Below are 21,587 nucleotides of genomic sequence, written 5' to 3'. Positions count from 1 at the left end.
CAACCTCACATCATAGGTCACATCTCGCATGCATGTTATAAAGAGAAACACCGCATGCGATACATATATGTTATGTATGTGATATGTATGTATGTAAATATCTGTATATGCAAATGTACTCTAACCAGGTCCTTGTCCCTTACAAATAATGATAACTTCTCAGTATATATATATATATATATATGAGTGGCTGTGTGGTAAGTAGCTTGCTAACCAGCCACATGGTTCCGGGTTCAGTCCCACTGCGTGGCATCTTGGGCAAGTGTCTTCTGCTATAGCCTCGGGCCGACCAAAGCCTTGTGAGTGGATTTGGTAGACGGAAACTGAAAGAAGCCTGTCGTATATATGTATATATATATGTGTATGTGTGTGTGTGTGTGTGTGTGTGTATGTTTGTGTGTCTGTGTTTGTCCCATCTAGCAGTTCGGCAAAACAGACCGATAAAATAAGTACCGGGCTTACAAAGAATAAGTCTTGTGGTCGATTTGCTCGACTAAAGGCGGTGCTCCAGCATGGCCGCAGTCAAATGACTGAAACAAGTAAAAGAGTAAAAGAGTATATATGATGAAGGGTCTTTCTTTATGTTGTTTGTTTTGTTTTCCATTTGTGTCTTCCGTTGTTCGAAAGAATAGTTCATGTTCCATGAACTCGTGCTTCGTACATTTTTGTTGTACATGTTTCGTGACTTCCTGTGCCCACAGTTGCACATATATATACGTATGTATACATACATATATATATCTTTATATAATGTATATATATATATCTATATATATATATATATATATATATATATTATATATATATATATATATATATTATATATATATATATATATAATTTATATATACATACATATACATATATACATATATATATGCATGTATGTATGTGTGTGTGCATGTGTCTTCCTTTTGCCCGCTCTTACTTCCTCCTCCCATACATTTAGATAACACTAATTTTAAGTGGTTTTTTTTTGAATTAATAACCAAATTAAAATTAACTTCTCTTATCCTGATTACCTTCAAATTGCCAGCCTTCACACTGATTGTCTCCTCATGTTAATCGCTGTCCAACTTCCCACTTTTCTGACCCCCACCATCCCTTATTATAAAATCTTTTTCTTCCCTCTATTACTCTCCACTTCCTTATTCTTCGACTTTCTTCTCCTCTCTGTCTTTGTCTCCTCCTCTCCCGTACAACTCCTAATCTATTCGATATCGTCAATAAAGGACGGAAAGCTAATCACGTATTGACAAAGATTCCTACAAGTAATGTTAGGCTTCTTCAGCTTTTTCCTACCTTACCTTTTTTGCTCATATCACACTATACTGATTATAAAAACGGAACTACGTATAACAAAATGCAGTCCTGCATACATTATATTTGAAGTAAAAGAGTGATAGTTAGGGCCGGAACGCCCTTTTTCTAAGGTATGACGTGTTAGGGCCCACTTGTACCAAAACAATGACTTACTACAGAAATACGAAGTTATTATTAATATTTTATATTCATAAAACCTCTCTTCATTGACAAATTCATTTCTCGTAGAGCTACAATGCTCCTAGTCTATTCATCAATGCTTTATTCCTCTGTTGGTTTCAGTCATCAGATTCTGCCCATGCTACAGTTCAGGGTGATCATTTGGGGTTTAATACTTCTTTCGGTATAGAATTTGTTTTATCGTTCTCAGCATATCGAATGGCTCACGTTTATAATTTGCATTCTGTTATATAATACACGCGCATTCGCATATTGCTACGTGTGATGTCACAGACAGAAAAATGAGGACTCAATATGAAAAATAGAATCGATATATTTTATGACCTAAGAGAAGACAAACTAATTGACCTGACACTTACAGAACATTTTAGCGTGAAGCAGCCGTTCAGTTAGTCTATATATGTATATGGTATGCTTCCGAACAGTTTCCGTCTACTAAATTTCACTTACAATCCTCTGGTGAAGCCGAGGCGACAAGTGACAACTCTCCCTTGCACCACATGGGTGAATCAAACCCAGAACCATATAAACATCTCAATTGATCTGTCATGACCTAAATATCGAATCTAAGTACCTACAGAGAATCTCTTTGTTAGGTTTCTTCGAATAATTCCACACAACCAGCTTACCTTATCTTATCTCACTTCCATGTATTTCTACTACATCACCATGTATTTATACACCAGAACCATGTAGCTATCACACGCAATCATGGTAAAATATTACGCTCCATTTTGCTTTTGTTCGGTTATCTTCCAATTAAATATTTCAGTATATGAAAGATTTGTTAAAATTTCAGTAAAATTCCCAAAGAGAATTTTAAGAAATTCTCAGTGAATCAACTTAATTTCCATGTTATTGTCAGACAGCAAAACAGCGTTCAGTTAGAAAACAAGTCAGTTTCGTAAACAAGCTTGATTATAATTGTGAAATATTTGTCACGGCAGAAAATCATTCGAAGAATATAAATATGGATCGGCGATATAATTAGAACTATTAGAACGGAAACTAAATACCCAAAGGCATGATACCCAATATTCTGAGTTCAAATCTCGCCGCGAACAACGTCACCTTTCGTGTTTTTGGAGTCGATAAAATAACGTAGCAGTAATGTATTGAGGTTAGTTTTTAAAATGCCATAATTTTCTCTAAGCCTCGTCATTTCTTGTCATTTCTGAACATTTTTTCATCAAATGACACTTATTTCAGTCTTCCCAAAGTATGCGCTAAAGACAAGTTCTACAGAAGCTGATTTGTATCGATCTATTGATAACATCCAGTGAAGTTTGACGAACCAAACATTCGATATTCAATCAGTAAGAATTTATCTTCAAATTAAACAAGTTTTGCCATTGCGTAGCTGAATTAAATATTTAACGTCTTAGAAATATTTTCAACGATTAATAAAGCATCTAATATATTAATAATCTCAGAGTTTCAGCTTCGGAGAAGCGTGTAATCGATCATATCGATTCAAATGTTTGACTGGTAATATATTTTTGCGATTGTAGAAAGATGAAAAGCAAAGTTGACCTCGTTAGGATTTGAACTTAGAACATCACTTTTAAATGCAGCTTAAATACTCTTAGCTGTCACTCAAACGCAAAAAGCCAACCTACCCCCACCCCACCTGTATTAAAATAGGCTTCAACAGATTTCACTAATTAGCAGCTGTGCAAGGGTGAATGACCGAAAAATCATATTAGCTGCCAAGTAGGATCCAACGGGCATAGAATTTCTTTGAAACACGACTGCAATATTGAATATGATAGAGATAAATGGTTACATTCATAATGTATCGATAAACTCCACTATAAATGGTTCCCTTTTATCGAAGCTAACTACCCAATATTCTACTCACAGAACAGACAGATTGTCTCGTCAATATCATTTGTGGCTATAATGGTGGACTATCAAACCATACGCAGCATTGCTCAGACAATTTGTGATTCATCAACGTAATTAATAGTATCTTGAAATTGCTAATTACATCTATAAATTGAATCACATCTAAGAACTGGCTTTAAGACATAGCGATATTGTGGCTTATGAAGAGAAATTGTTGATATTATGCTCTCACACAAATATATATCCTTCTCTCTTTCAACACACACAGACAAGCACACAGAACACACAGACTCACACACATACACACACCATGTATATATATATGTATATGGGTGAACCTATAAATTTCGCTGTACATTACTTGAAATGTAGTAGGGACGAGGTCAGTAAGAAAGAGATATTTGATGAATATGGAGAGAAGATTGCGAATAGACGGTCGTAATTCTCTGACTGGAAATTTGTCAGAATTCTCTGACAAAGGTCTGATAAATATGTAATTAGAACAATATTTACAATACAGCATGTAAATATACCACTTAAAATAGGAATAATGAAACAATGTCGTTTTCCATAATTACTTAATTGGAACATTGTGTATTTGTGTGAGTGGAGGGTGGGATTTAAATATAAACAAAATAATCGATCATACAGAGTAGAATATAGGGTTCAATACTGAATGTAGGACCAGATGAATGTTTAATGTGAATGACGCTTACTGAGATCTATATCCGATCCCGGCTTCCAATAACAGTCTGTTTTGGTAGTTAGTATCGGCTATATTTCCAGGGATTTTGCATTATTATTAACACATACACACACACACGAACACAGATTGGAACATGTAAGTATACGTGTAAGTACAACAAAGTGCATTTATTATTATTATTATTATTATTATTATTAATTTCAGTAGTTTTATTTTTATAGCGTGCTTTCACTTTACTACCGAGCGCATCTGTGTGCCTTGGGTATGTGCTGTGATTTGTTGTGATGCTCTGATGGTTATTGTATGGAAAGTGTTCTGCGTAGGATGTGTGCAGTGCCTAGTAGTGCAATTTTCTGTATGTTATATGTGTTTGTAAGTCCTGGTGTTTTTGTTATGTATTTGTCTGAATATTTTTTTATCATGCCTAATGCACCTACTATGATAGGAATTGTTTCTGTTTATTATTATTATTATTATTATTATTTATTATTATTATTAATTTCAGTAGTTTTATTTTTATAGCGTGTTTTCACTTTACTACCGAGCGCAGCTCTGTGTGCCTTGGGTATGTGCTGTGATTTGTTGTGATGCTCTGATGGTTATTGTATGGAAAGTGTTCTGCGTAGGATGTGTGCAGTGCCTAGTAGTGCAATTTTCTGTATGTATATGTGTTTGTAAGTCCTGGTGTTTTTGTTATGTATTTGTCTGAATATTTTTTTATCATGCCTAATGCACCTACTATGATAGGAATTGTTTCTGTTTATTATTATTATTATTATTATTATTATTATTATATTATTATTATTATTATTATTATATATATATGTATATATATATATATATATATATATATGTATATATATATATATATGTATATATATTATATATATATATATACAGCACTTTCTCGTCATTTGATATGTACATATAAATATGCATATATATATATATATATATATATTATATATATATATAAATACACACACATATATATATATATATATATATATATATATAAATGGCGGTGCCCCAGCATGGCCACAGCTCATTAGCTGAAACTGGAGAAATCAAAATCAAAATCATATATGTATTTATATATATATATATATATATATATATATATATATATATATATATATATATATTATATATATATATACATATATATGTATGTATATACATGCACGCACACACACCACACACACACACACACACCACATATATATATATATACATATACATACATATATATATATATATATATAACGATGAAATTAAATAGAGAGATACAATTGACAATCCAATAATTTATATCTCTACTATAATATAACATAATATGAGATAGCATAAAGAATTATTAAAACATGAAGAGGTCAACAATTTGTTTCGACTTAAATTGTTTCGACAAAATTCCATGTGAAAGGACGGCTGGATTGTAAACAAATCCAGCCGTCCTTTCACATGGAATTTCGTCTATTTTAAACTCTGGCTCTAACGAAGCTTATATATAAGGGAATTGTTTATATATAAAAAAATGTATATATATATATATGTCAAAAAATTGTTGGCCTTTTGATATCATAATTGTTTATGCTCACATTATGTTATATTAGGTTCATAGTATATTATGTTATATTATAATATAAATATATTGTTAGATTGTCAATTGTGTCTCTATTTAAATTTATCGTTCTAAATTGCATTATACCCATATTTATTTTGTATTAAACTGACGTACTAGTGAACTGAATGTTTCACACATCCATTTGAATTATCTTCTTAATTTGTTAATTTATATATGTGAGTATACACACACACACACACACACACACACACATATATATATATATATATATCAAATGATGAGAAAGTTGGTACACGGTATTTCTCGTTAAGTGTGATATGCAAATAGTATGGAGGTGAACGTGGAGTAATTGCAAACATTTGCCCTGTTATTGCCTGAAAAAACTATGCGTATCCTCAAAGAGAATGATTATGTTCTTGTCCCCAATAAATATAAACTCCACAACATGTATTAAGTTTTCTTTATTTTGTTTGCAACATAAAACGTTTTATATATATATATATATATATATATATATACATACATATATATATGTATATATATGTGTGTGTATGTATATCTATATATACATATTTGTACATGTATATCATTATTTTTTCCTTTTATTTTACTTTGTTCACAAATAACACGCGGAGAATACGTGATAGTAATTACAATAACAAGGACAGATCTTAAAATATCTGATGTATATTAACATATTTTACTATTTTTTTTAGATACTATTAATTTTGAGTAAAGTATGAATGTACATTGTATGAAGATATCGGAAGACAACTTCACCGTATTGTTGTTTGGCTGGAAAGAAACATAATAAACGGAATACACAGAGTAAATAGAAAGCACCACAAATACGTTGGCATTTATACACACATTCATACACAGACATACTTAAGATATATCATACAATAATTTACAACAATAGTTGATAGTGACAACGATCTCTAACGGAAATACAGACATGCATACATACAATATTACACACTTATAGACATTCATACATATACATAAGAGTGTATGTATGTATATATTCAGCTGATTAAAAATATGGGCGAAATTTCAAACTTTCTCTAAATTCTTTACTTCATGATTTTTAAGTTTTCGATAAAAATAAAATATAGATTGTCATTTTCAATAATGACTTATATGATTATCTGTTAAAATATTTTGTAGATCGTTTTAGAATTCTGAATAACCGACGAATAATCATAAAATATTATTTCGCTTTTGTAAAAATAAAGTTTTTTTGTTGAATATAGAATTGATTTTATTTAAACTAACTAATATTGCCTAACTGGAAGATTTTTATGTTTTCATTTATAGTTTCTAAATGGAATAAATAGGTATGGAATAATATCTTGTCTACAAATGTAGCAATATGAACAGTAGCTGCTATGAAGAATTCATTTAAAATAGTTCCATATGGCCTCAGAAATGCAGTTCCTTTGTTGCTTTTTGTATTAAAAGTATGGAAATATGTATAAAATATTCCCAAATTTTCAAATCGATGAAGTATTTTGGAAATACAACTAAAATAATATATATATATATATATATATATATATATATATATATATATATATATATATATATATATATATAATTTGTTTTTATGAATTATATATATGTATATATAATTTATTTTAATGAATTGAATGTATTATACGTGTTCTTTTTTAGGTGATAACACGTGAATATAAACTGGACAATTTTATCTCATGGAAGGAACTTCTGTTACATGGATTTGTTTATTATTTATTTTTATTACTATCATTTATTTTAACTTAACGAAAAAGCCCAGCATTCACTATGATTTATAATTGTGTAAAACCGTGTTTAGAATAATTGATAATGGATATAATGCGTGATAGCATAGATATATAAAAGAAATGTGAAAATGAACCAGGTAAATCTACCACAAATAATTACAACCCATTTTAGATTGTGTGACACACACAAATGAACCAAATAAACGAAGATATGAACCACAGTGAATCGCCATAAAATATATCAAATATTTCATATTTTCAGGAAAGTTAATGGCGATCCTTGCTTATTTGAAATATATAATGATCAAATAAACAAAATATAATATTATTTAATAAAGTAGTATTAATTCCAGACTATTTTTATACATTTACACAGAAGATATTTAATTTGTAGAATATTTTAACAATAGAAATAAACATAAAAATTGCTTATTTAACTTGATCTATGATACTATTGATATTTCGAAGCGATCAAAATGATGTTTGTAAACAAATATATTTATTAAATTGTCAATAAGTTTTAGTGTTAATATACTGAAAAATATCTATTTATTTATTGGAATGCTAATCATAATTATTATATACAAAATAGTGATGCATACACATACACATTCTTACTATATATATATATATAGTATATATATGATTGTTCTACTGACATGTTGGGAAAAATATGGAACAAATTCTAATATGAAATTTCGGCCTCCCTACTATTGCAATGAAAACTGATTAGAACAATATATAGCAAGTTACATTATCTTCTTTGTAAAATATTAGAGCAATAAGTCTAGAATTTTGTATAGTAAGGTTCCAGTATTTTACTACGTGTATATATATATATTATATATATATATTATATATATATATATATATATATATTATATATATATATACACGTGTATGTGGATATATATTTTTACAGTATAAGCATTTATATATTTGTACATATATATTTATACATGCATATATATAGATAAGCATATGCATATACACGTGTATATAAAAGTATATATGTACACAACTGTATGTATATATATATATATATTTATATATACATGTGTATGTACGAATGTGTGTGCGTGTGTGCGTGTGTGTTTATATATTTATGATATTTATATCGTAGACTTAAGCTGTAAAAATAACATTTGGTTTCATTTCTTACTAAAAAAATGAGTTAAATGTTTAGAAATAAACAACCTATTCAGACGCGTACTTTCATATTAGCTTGCATCTATTAGCATTCACACACACAGACAGACAGAGAAGCACACACACACACACAGAAACACAACTCTCACACATAACTCTCCCATACAGCCCAACTGACATCAGATCACACTCATACACACACACACACTCTTTTACACTCACGCACACATTGAAATGTCCTAGTTTAGCACCTCAATTTATTTAGTGAAAAATAACTCCATTTTATTGACGGTGGTTCTTTATGGAACTAATTAGTCATAACAGTATGAGGGACGTTTCTGATAATGGAAACAAGAAATACATCATTACTGAATTTTGTCTGATGTTAATATCTCTATGTTTCACTTCTATATATTTAAATAGATCCGTATGATATTTTTCTATATGTATAAAAATATGTTTCACCTTAACAGCCAGTAGTTAATTACGTGTGAAATATTTCATAGATGAAATATTTTAAAATTGGTATTTTAATGAAAATATTGGAATGTAGGTCACAGTTTCCTCCATTTACTTACATGTGTCAGTATAATTGAGCAGCAAAAAAAGAAAGTATGTATATATGTAGTATGTATGTATGTATGTGTGTGTGTATGTATGTATTTATTTCTCAAAAAGCTATGCAAGTTTCATTTACTATATGATCGACATATTTAATACGCATATTTAAAAAATAATTTAAGGTTTTTGATTGAATAGTTCTCTTATTTAGTAAATTAAAAGGTATAACATTCTACTAATTTGTCTACTAATTCAGTGGTTATGTTATATTTCTACAATAAAAAATATCTATTTTCAGGAATCTTAACTCACACCCTTCCCCATCTTTAGCTTGAGCCTTGCACATTAGATATTTCATGGAATTCGTTCGATATTGTTTTGAAAAAGTAAGAGGAAAAAGAAAACTAAAAGGAAATGTATTCTGGTCTTCATTCTGTATGCAGAAAATAAATTCAAGCAAGACCCAATGAAAAATATCATGATATTAAGTATAAACAATAGAATTTTTATAACCAAGTCTAGGTTTCGTTTTATTTTCCCCTCCATAAGTGTTTCTTTTTTTTTTTTTTTGAAAGAATAATTGCTTAACTATCACAAAAACAATATAACGAAAACAATAAAATATAACAGCAATATTAATACCGAAATAACAATGAAATCTGAAGGCCAATAACAATCATTTTCAACTTTTTCAATATATTCAATAAAAGGATTTTAGAAAGATTGTTACTTTCTGAAAATTTTCAGATTCTTCCAATTTCTTAATATTTATTAATTTTGATTCCTCACCGATTGAAAGAACTGGGATTACAAACAGATAGGAAGCCTTTCGTATGACAATGTAAAATGCTATTTGATATATGCACTCACATACATGTATATAATCTACATTAAGAGATATGCTTTTGTATATACATATATATATATGGTGTGTATGATAATAGTAAATGTTGATTCTTTTGGGTGTTACTTTGAAAGATTGTATTGTGCATCAGTATTAAATACACATATTTGACAATTTATATATATATATCATATATATATATATATATAATGTACATATGTAGATGTATGTATATTTGTATGTGTATGGATGTATATAAACGTATGCGTTATTATATGAACATATGCATATTTGAATATACTTTTGCTATTTCTTGACGGTCATAACTCGAGGTGAAATTATATGCTCAATGACGAGAGATTTTCGACCAAAATTTAACACTTGTTTCCAAATGAAAACAGTGACTGGAGCTTGTTCATCAATTAACATTGCTCACAAAACTTTGTGTCACTTGTTCCGAGGTGAACATACAAAATAACTTTTTTTGTTATTCTTAGAAGTTCATCGAAGACCTCCGTACCTGCTCTGTGGGTACAGGAATGTCAAGTGTTAATTGGTTGATACAAGGCGACGACTGCCGTCGAGGAGCATACTTATCACGGTAGTATTTCTCGAGTTCGTTGTGGCGTTTCGTTTTCATATATTCAGTTACTTGAACACTTTGCTTCCGTTTCCGGTTATACTGCACCGATTTCGCCTCAACTGGTTCAAGACCGACAGTTTTTAAACAGCTACTGACCATATCACCCATTGTGTTGATATTAGATAATTAACTGAGGAAACTCTCGTGAACTCTTGCAAAATCTCGTGAAATATTGTAAAATTTCGTGAAGTTTGGTAAAATCCCGTGAGCTTTTATGCAAACTGGTGAACTCTCGTAAAATCTGGTAAACTCTCATAAAAATGCTGTGAGTGTTTCTTATATCTCATTAATCACCATATACTCGCAAAAGACAAATAATTTTAGAATTTCACTGATTGTTGTCGTCGATTTCGTCTTATTTGTTTACATTTTATGTTTTATCTGACGTAAGTTGGTGGATTCCGTTGATTTCTTATATATGTGTAGGAGAATGTTGATATTACTAGTAAATTCCTTGTTTATTGGTTCATATTTTTTGGCGAACCTTGAACCGTTGTTGTAATTATTCTGAAAATAAAAGAAAACAAGATTTTAAATAACGTAGTTCAGAGAAATTTAATTATTTTAAATAACTTGTAAAATTTCTAAATAACAATCAACATGACTGTATCAACATCATACGTTTAATATCAAATATTGTACTACATTAGTCATACAAAAGCATTTAAACACACGCATATTTAATCTTGATTATAGTAACCGTATTACATGGGGCATCAATAAAGATGTATAGGAAATAGTATATTTATTATGTTAAATAAATATTCCTTTGGTGTCATTGGTGAAGTTAGGTTAAACAGCAGGACTATCACTAGCTTGTGAAGCGGTTTCAACTGTCTTCTTTTACAGTCATTAGACTGAAGCTATGCTGGGGGCACTGCCTTGAATTTTAATCAACGGGATAAAACCCAGTACTGTTTTTAAAGCCGGCTACTTTAACGCAGTAGTTTGTCGAACCGTTAGATTGCAGAGACGTAAGGACACCAACACACTGTGCCAAGCAGTGATGGGTGATAACTATAGACGCACACACATATACACGATGAACGTCTTTCAGTTTCCGTTTACCAAATACACTCTTAAGGCTTTGGTCGGTCAGAGGCTATAGTAGCAGTTACTAGCGCAAGGGACCACGCAGTGGGACTGAATCCGGGACAACGTGGTAGGGAAGCAAACATTTTACGACACAGATACACCTCCGATTTGCAAAGAGTTGTCAACTGTCCAGTTTTCATCTTTCATACTCACCTGAAGAGGATGAAACTCTTTCCTGAGCTCAGGAAATAATTCTATAAAATTTTAGCTAGATTTATTTTCCCTGACCAAAACAACCTTAAATGTCCAGAATATAACCAGTGATTTTATACTCACACACAAACACACACACACATACAAACACACACACACACATGCACACACACACATACACACACGCACACACACTATTTGATAACAGTTTGACTCAGCACCATTCAATTTAGGTTCATTCTACGAGCTTACAATTCATTCTACGAGCTTAGGTTCATTCTACGAGCTTACATCTCTTCTCTATAAGCCAGACAAGATAGGTTCGTTCAACGCGTCTACGAAGCGAAACTGCTATCAGATATGCTTTGAGTACCACTTCCTTTCGTTTGAACGTTCACTCGGGTAAATCTCGTTTGGTTATATATTACTTACATGTATATTATCTATACTAACAAATTAAAATTGTAAATAGCTATAAGGTAACTGAAATGATTTTAAAGTAAAAGAAATGTAAAGTCCCCTGTTGGGTAGAAATCCAAAGTTACTTGAGAAATTGTAATTGGATGTGTAAAGTTAAAGTATTTCTTACGATATACAATCTTTGTCATCGTGACCAATTTCCTAAGATTAAATACACAACTACAGTATATTAAACGAACATTTACATTGCTACCCCAAAACTTTGTAAGTTGAAATGTGGTAGAATAGACTAATCTTATCAGTAAATCGTTGCATGTCTTTAAAGAATAATAATACACGGCATTCATAGAATATTAATATTAACTTTGGTTTATACGAGTTCGTATGGAATTATAAACACGCAAACAAAACACACATTCGATTGGCTCACGTTGTTACACGTTAATACGATCAATCAGCTAGCATGGAGGCCTGTCTTGGAAAAACGTTCCACTTTTGATACCGTTTGAAGTCTAATACGGACCACCGAAGTAACTTGTGTGTATGAGCACATATTCATAACACACACACACACACATATATATATACCTACATGTATATTATCCATATCTTACAAATTAGGCGTATGAGTGGCTGTGTGGTAAGTAGCTTGCTTACCAACCACATGGTTTCGGTTTCCGCCCCACTGCGTGGCACTTTGGGCAAGTGTCTTGTACTATAACCTCGGGCCGACCAAAGCCTTGTCAGTGGATTTGCTAGCCGGATACTGAAAGAAGCCCATCGTATGTATATATATATATATATATATATATATATATGTACAGGGTGAGAAAGATATTTGTGGACAAATTTCTGCTAATAAAAAAAAAACAGATATATAATAACAGATAGCTAAATTTATTAAAAAAATGCTATGAGGATAAAAACAAATCTTCTTTAACAACTGCTTCTATAAGAGATCTAAATCATCTACATATTCGAATCAAATATTCTGGTCCATTTTGGACATTACTCAGACTATGGCAGCTTTCAAGGAATCTTTGGTTTTTGTGGGTATGTTCATTGACCTCTCTCTCAACAATGCTCCACATGTATTAATGAAATGGATTGAGATCTGGGGAATTAGGAGGCCAAATGTTAGGGGTTATGTGATCATGAACATTTTCAGCCATCCATTCCTGTGTTACAAGAGCCATATGTGATAGTGCAGTCTTACTGAAACACATATGGCCTTCCATTGCATACAGTGTCTATCCAGGGCTTCACAATTGTTTCCAGGACCTCAATGTTGGCGGCAGAGTTAACTCTAAGGCCTTGTGGAAAGAAGTAAGTAGGCATCACGTCCTTCACATGTCCTGACAATCCATAAAACCATGACAGTTACAGGAAATTTTATATGGATAACACTTGGAACTTCATAAGGGTCTGCACATAACCATCTGTCATTTCTTCTATTGACTTGTTGATGTTGGTCGAAGTTTTTCTCGTTTGAGAAAACCCCAAATCAGTTTGTTTAAGAACCTTTAAGATCTGATGTAATGATTTTGTTTTGCTTTTTCTGACAAATTGACCTTTTCTCATCATATAAGACTTATATCTGATGTCTTCATGGACAACATTTCTGACTGTTCCTTCTGACACATGGAGATCTTTTGCAATTTACCTCATGGACTTTCTGGGTTTGTAATCAATGGTATGTTGAACTTGCTGGATAAATTCAAGTTTTCTGAGTATTTCAGAGCGTTTAGAATGCGTTTTGAGCTTTGATACCGGTGTGTGTGTGTGTGTCTGTGTGTGTGTGGGTGGGTGTTTGTGTGTTTGAGTGTGCATCTCTATGCGTGTGTGCAACCTTATTGTGTTTTCAAATAATTTCAAAACATACACCACGCTATACTAGCATGTCCGATCACTGTATTTTCAGTGGTATGAAATTAACAGTAGTACATATTTAAATCCAATTTATATTAAATGATAATTATCTCTCATTGAATGAAATACATTTTCGTTGATACCTCTAATAGCGGAACGGCACACTATTTATCTCTCTCTCTCTCTCTCTCTCTCTCTATCTATCTATCTATCTGTATACCTGTTAATCACCCTCTATATATTTATCTAGCTATCTGTCCATCCATTTACCTATCGATCTGTCCGTCTGTCTGTCCATCTGTTTAACTAGCTCTCTATCTACTTGGTCGTCTATTTGTCCATCATTCTATTTACCTACCTGTTTGTCTATTTAGTTGTCTATTTGTCTATTTAGTTTTACAAGGAAAGAATGAATGTGAAACTTTTCATATACAAACTTTAGATATAAATTAAATGCTTTATACTTCTGATTTTTTGTTAGCAATTCTCAAATACAATCTTTGAGTTACATACGTACAGAAACATTAATGTGCATACCTATATACGAGGGGTCTTCATTAAAGATTTCCCCTGACCCATTCCGGTTATTGCAAGAAACGGAACTTGTAATGGTATAATCATGCACGGCATATTGCAAATTGCAACTTTCCAATAATGTTCGTTTCTTTTATAGCTGCTGAAGTGGACTAAGGTGTTATAATAGAGAAATTCGAATACAGATCAGTGATCATATTCTTACACTTTAAAGGTCGTACTCCAAAAGAGACTTTCGACGAAATGAAAGAAGTTTATGGTGACAATGCACCATTATTCAACATAGTTAAACGTTGGCATCGCCATTTCAAAGGTGGTCGGACATCGGTCGAAATTGCTCCTCGTATGTAATTTTATACCAAATGCATCTATCAAGCTATCTTTCAAGTATTAATAATAATTCTTATCAATTTTAGCACAAGATCAGCAACTTTGAGAGGAGGAGGCAAGTTGATTACATCAACCCCAGTACAACGCATGTAGTTATTTCCTTAAATCCTAAATGATGAAAGGTAAAGTCGACGTCGGCGGAATTTGAACTCTGAAGCTAACGAATCGGAAGAACTGCCGTAAAGCATTATTTCCGACGCTCCAAAATATTCTACAAGCCCAGCGCCATCAATAATAATGATAATAATCTATTCTACAATAGACACAATACCTGAATATTCTGTAGGAGATGGGGCAATTTAATTATCTCTACCCTGGTACTTAAACGGAACTTATTTTATCGACCTCAAAGAAATGAATAGCAAAGAAGACTCGGGCGGAATTTACTCAGAATGCAACGACAAAGAAAATACCGCTAAGTATTTTGTCTGGCGTGCTAATGATTCTACCAGCTTACTGCAATACTACTACTACTACTACTACTACTACTACTACTACTACTACTACTACTACTAATAATAATAATAATAAACAATTCCTATCATAGTAGGTGCATTAGGCATGATAAAAAAATATTCAGACAAATACATAACAAAAACACCAGGACTTACAAACACATATAACATACAGAAAATTGCACTACTAGGCACTGCACACATCCTACGCAGAACACTTTCCATACAATAACCATCAGAGCATCACAACAAATCACAGCACATACCCAAGGCACACAGAGATGCGCTCGGTAGTGAAGTGAAAGCACGCTATAAAAATAAAACTACTGAATAATAATAATAATAATAATAATAATAATAATAATAATAATAATAATAATAATAATAATAAAAACGATTTCAAATTTTGACACAAGGTCAGCAATTTTGGGGAAAGTGGCTAGCGATTGCATCTACCCCTGTGCTCAACAGGAACTTATTTTTTCAACCCGGAAAAGATAAAAGGCAATGTCGACCGCGTTGGCTTTTGAAATGACAACATAAAGAGACGGACGAAATGCTGGAAAACATTTCGCCTCACGTGCTAATGATTCTGCTAGCTCACCGCTTTATTAACAATCCTTTCTGCTAAAGGTACAAAGCCTGAAATTTTTGGGGGAGGGGACCAATCAATTACATCGATCCCAGTGTTTCACTGGTACTTTATCGACCCTGAAGGATGCAAGGCAAAGTCGACCTTGGTGGAATTTGAGCTCAGATCGTGAAGACAGACGAATTATCGCTAAGCATTCTTCCCAGTGTGCTAACGATTCTGCCAGCTCGCCACCTACGCCGCCTTAATAATAATAATATAATAATAATAATAATAAATAATAATAATAATAATAATAATAATAATAACAATTCCTATCATAGTAGGTGCATTAGGCATGATAAAAAAATATTCAGACAAATACATAACAAAAACACCAGGACTTACAAACACATAACATACAGAAAATTGCACTACTAGGCACTGCACACATCCTACGCAGAACACTTTCCATACAATAACCATCAGAGCATCACAACAAATCACAGCACATACCCAAGGCACACAGAGATGCGCTCGGTAGTGAAGTGAAAGCACGCTATAAAAATAAAACTACTGAATAATAATATTAATAATAATAATAATAATAATAATAATAATAATAATAATAAAAACGATTTCAAATTTTGACACAAGGTCAGCAATTTGGGGGAAAGTGGCTAGTCGATTGCATCTACCCCTGTGCTCAACAGGAACTTATTTTTTCAACCCGGAAAAGATAAAAGGCAATGTCGACCGCGTTGGCTTTTGAAATGACAACATAAAGAGACGGACGAAATGCTGGAAAACATTTCGCCTCACGTGCTAATGATTCTGCTAGCTCACCGCTTTATTAACAATCCTTTCTGCTAAAGGTACAACGCCTGAAATTTTTGGGGGAGGGGACCAATCAATTACATCGATCCCAGTGTTTCACTGGTACTTTATCGACCCTGAAGGATGCAAGGCAAAGTCGACCTTGGTGGAATTTGAGCTCAGATCGTGAAGACAGACGAATTATCGCTAAGCATTCTTCCCAGTGTGCTAACGATTCTGCCAGCTCGCCACCTACGCCGCCTTAATAATAATAATAATAATAATAATAATAATAATATAATAATAATAATAATAATAATAATAATATAATAATAATAATAATAATAATATAATAACAATAATAATAATAATAATAATAATAATAATAATAATAATATTAATAATAATAATGATAATAATAATAATAATAATAATAATAATAATAATAATAATAATAATATTAATAACAATAATGATAATAATAATAAGCTGATGCTTGACGCCATCCCTGCTCAGAGTTAACAATGCTTATATTCTTTCAGTAGATCTACAAATATGAATGTAAATATGTGTTTAAATAGGTTGCATTATTATACCAATAGATATTCAGAGATAATACAACGTAACTATTGACCTAAAATATCTTTTTTCTTTCCCACCAATTTAATGGCTTCGTATATCTATTAAGTCAATAGATATTTTGTTGACTTTACAATATACCGTCTCCAAATATGCCTGTTAGTATTTTAGAAATATCCATTCTTCAAAGAATTGTGTCGGTATCTCATTCCATAATACTGAATTATATAGCTAATCTCGTAGAAGATATTGTTTTGTAACCTCAATAGTTTGACCAAAGGTTAGGGATCGACTTATTACAATCTCCTTATAGAGATTATGTTAATTCGTAAACTTCTGGAAAATATCAATCTCAGTATAACATTCTGAAAACGAAAATAATAAAAAATGATATTGCTGAGTAAAGATTTACTACATTACGAGTGATGCACTGATATATACTCGTATATAAACACACACACCATATAAATACATGCACAAAATATACATTCACGTAAAATTTCCTATCCTATGTCTTTTATGAAAGCTAGCATCTAGAATTTTCTAAATACCAATTCTAATATAGGAATTCTGCTACTACACCAAAACTACCATCAGGCACCATGGTTATATTTCGCAGAATTCAATCTTTGTCAATCATTCCGAGCGGTCTTCTGTTTCACAATAATTCTCTGTTTCTCTTCGTCTTCTCTATTTATTTTTGGAGACTCTGAAGATAGGTCAAAGCTGAAGTCAGTCTGTAAACTTCGCAGATTCCAGAATATGGATGAAATGGAGGAAAACTCGATACGAAATCTACACTCAACCGTTTAAGACGTGTCGCAAAGTTGGAGACAATTGTCTAATGGGAAGGTGAAGGTGACAGGCAGATATATTGTTTTATTTAGAGGTCTACGCTGTATAGGCAATAAGCAGACTTTAATACACACACACACACACATATATATATATATATACATACACACACACACACACACACACACATATATATATATATGTATGCATGTATGTATGTATATATATATATATATATATATAAATAGACATATATCAATGTATGTGCGTGTGTGTTCAATGTACTCTTCGAATTCGTTTCGTATTTAAATCATTATCGACAAATACACGTATCTATATCGGATAATTTGCTCGAATTTTATGTACTCCTGACCTCTCTCTCTTACTCTCTCCCCCTCTCTCCCTCTCTGATATATATATATATATAATGATAAATAATTATTGCAGAATTAAACCAGAATATTTACACAGAAGTTTCAAATTTACCGTTGAGACTTTTCTATAGTTTGATACGAAGAAGAAAAAAAAAAGAACGAAACAAGTAACTGAAACCAACGGAAAAGCTAATGAAAGCTTTCAGACAAAAGACGTCCATTTTTTTTTAACACTTTGTAACTGGAAAATAAGTTGAGTAAACAACACAGCTTGTAGAAAGGTCACGACCAGTTTGGTCATGTTTTAGTAGTTAGCAATTTAAAAAGACATTTCATACTTTTTAATAGCATGCTTATTTATGTCTGAATATACATTCACGCACACACGCACGCACGCATATAGGTCTGTGTATAATTTTTGTATGTATCTTTATATATATATATATATATATATATATATATATATATATATATATATATATATATATATATATGTATGTATGTATATATATTTATATGCATATACACATATATAGGCCTGTATGTGTGCGTAAATATACATATGTATATACACACGCAGGCACACACACACACACACACAAGCATACCCGAGTTTCGCTTCAAGCTAACCTCCGTTCCTATGTATACAATGCATTATTGTGTTTCACACATCATGTATATAGTATGAACAGTGACCACCGTGACCGACCAGGCTACCAGATGTTGCTACACATCGCTGGTCACAATGCGCTTCGCATTGTTTTAGCCTTCAAATGACGCCACCCCGCTGGCTAAGCGAGCAGGTCAACAGAAGAAAGAGTGAGAAAAAGTTGTGACGAAAGAGTACAGCAGGGACAACCACTAGCCCCTGCCGGAGCCTCGTGGAGCTTTAGGTGTTTTTGCTCAATAAACACTCACAACGCCCGGGCTGGGAACCGAAACCACGATCCTACGACCGCGAGTCCGCTGCCCTAACCACTGGGTGATTGCGCCTCCACATATAGTATGAATAGTATTGGTTTTTAAATTGTTCGGTCGATGTCCGTTAATACATTGTCTAAGCTGTGTCCTTCTTGTGTGTTTTTGTACTGATCAGCGGACTGGTAGTGTTTCAGGGTTCCAGTGAAAGAAGTCTTAGGGATTCATATTCGATAAGCATTCATTTAGTAAATTAACTGTCTAATGGTCGCAGTTGAATGATAAAAATCTGATGTGAATCAGCTTTGTATAATTTTCTCATTCTTTGCTTTCTCCTCTCTTCTTGTATCTGGCGCATTCGCTGCATCCTGTCATTTAGGGATATATATATATATATATATATATATATATATATATATATATTGGTGTAAGAGAGCGAGAATTACATGTATCAACAGTGGCATACTTGTTCGAAGCATCGTTGACCACTAAAGTGTTGTAATACAGATTATGTTAGTAAAAAAAATTGGAGGTACAAATACACAAGTCTTAACAGTATCATGGATGCTGTAGTGATTCGGACTGGCGAAATAAAATTTATTCAGGAGTAAAGCCCGACTCTGAACCAGAGAGAAAGAGAGAAAAAGAGAAAGGGACAGAAAGAAAAAGAGAGAGAGAGGGAGGGTGGGAGTTAAAAAGTCCAGAACAGCCCCCAATAAATATTTCAACTTAAACATGCATCAAAGTTTTTAGTCGATAATTACTCGTTATTTAGTATCTACTATTTCCTCCATTTGCTGTTAATCGTAGATCAACCCCCTATTTATAAACGATAAGTCTAGTGAAGATTAACATAAATTTATATTATAGTGTATCCCATGTGAGATGCACAGACATATATACAGACATGCACATAAACATACATTATGTATTATATAGATATTGTATATGTATATGAAAGACACGATTACAGTGTTAAAACGCCTTTTATCAGTCGTCTGATCTGCTTACTCAATGACGAATAGGACTGAACCATTGATGCGCAACTTTATATTTTCTCACGCATGGCCTATAATTTTCGATATAGTTCGTAGCTTATTTGAGCATGGATGGGCTACATATCGTATAGTACCGAATAAAAATGGCACTACGAATCCAATGTGAAATGTGTGTCCCTTAATACTGAGTGAACTGAGATCCTGTTGACAGGCCGCCGCTGGTATTAGATAAAGTGCTAAATGCTTAAATTATGCCAATTGATATTTACAGAGAACTGGAACTACTGCTTTCGTGGATTATATAAACAGAGTGGTTGCTAGTTTCCTCTTGGATTGGTCAAAGTGATGTAGGCACCGCTGATGAGAACCCCAAAAGCTTGGAAAATCGATTAAAGACATTCATTATTGTATTCAATTTACTGAGAAATAGTTGAATTTGCCCTATTTATAGAGGTCCTACAGAGGTTACAGATACATCAAGTAGAGACAGATTCATCATGAAACGCTGCAGATCAATAGCGTCTTCTTGAATATACAAATCACGTCGTTGGCCTCTAAAAATACTGCTCCACTCTCATTCGGCGGAATCTGTGTCCCCGGTTAGTGCGATACTGGACTCAATGACAACACATAAAATAACTAATACTTTATAACTTTACTTCAACTGACATTAGCGATTAAAACGATAGACTTGGAAACGTTTCAGAAATGATTTGGATTTCGATTAGGATAAAAAAAGAGAAAAAGAGGCGAACGTTTGCGGCTGTTGCTTCACACGCACAAACATACAACATACACACATTATAATATATGTCATATTTTATATCATTTTATATTAAGCAATGTTGGATGTTGTAGATATTGTGAAGAGCACAGAGTAATAGGTAATTATTACATTACAAAGAAAAATGAAAAAAAAAAAAGACTGATCTGTGCGGTCTATACGTTATTCATATAAAGAGCTATCCCTGCGGGTGATATTGTTTATGAGAGAACGTCTTGCTTCTTGCAGTTC

At 32.3% G+C, this 21,587-nt stretch overlaps 2 long non-coding RNA genes across 3 annotated transcripts in view; both read right to left on the bottom strand.

Moving 5' to 3' along the window:
- Positions 1–912: 912 nt before the first annotated feature.
- LOC118766743 lies at positions 913–4,203 on the bottom strand. The gene is made up of 2 exons (XR_005002650.1): positions 2,520–4,203; positions 913–1,758 (listed from the first exon to the last, which is right to left on the bottom strand). It is a non-coding gene; the product is annotated as an uncharacterized LOC118766743 (long non-coding RNA).
- Positions 4,204–9,641: 5,438 nt separating this feature from the next.
- Positions 9,642–21,587, bottom strand: part of LOC118766741 — a 430,300-nt gene continuing 418,354 nt past the window's right edge. For both annotated transcript variants that reach the window (XR_005002648.1, XR_005002647.1), the window contains one exon: positions 9,642–11,112. This is a non-coding gene — a long non-coding RNA (uncharacterized LOC118766741). The remainder of the gene's footprint in view (positions 11,113–21,587) is intronic.

This window comes from Octopus sinensis, linkage group LG17 (assembly GCF_006345805.1).
Source record: "Octopus sinensis linkage group LG17, ASM634580v1, whole genome shotgun sequence".
Lineage (NCBI taxonomy): Eukaryota > Metazoa > Mollusca > Cephalopoda > Octopoda > Octopodidae > Octopus > Octopus sinensis.
Note: the sequence above shows the minus strand (reverse complement) of the source record. Positions and strands in the feature narration are given on the sequence as shown.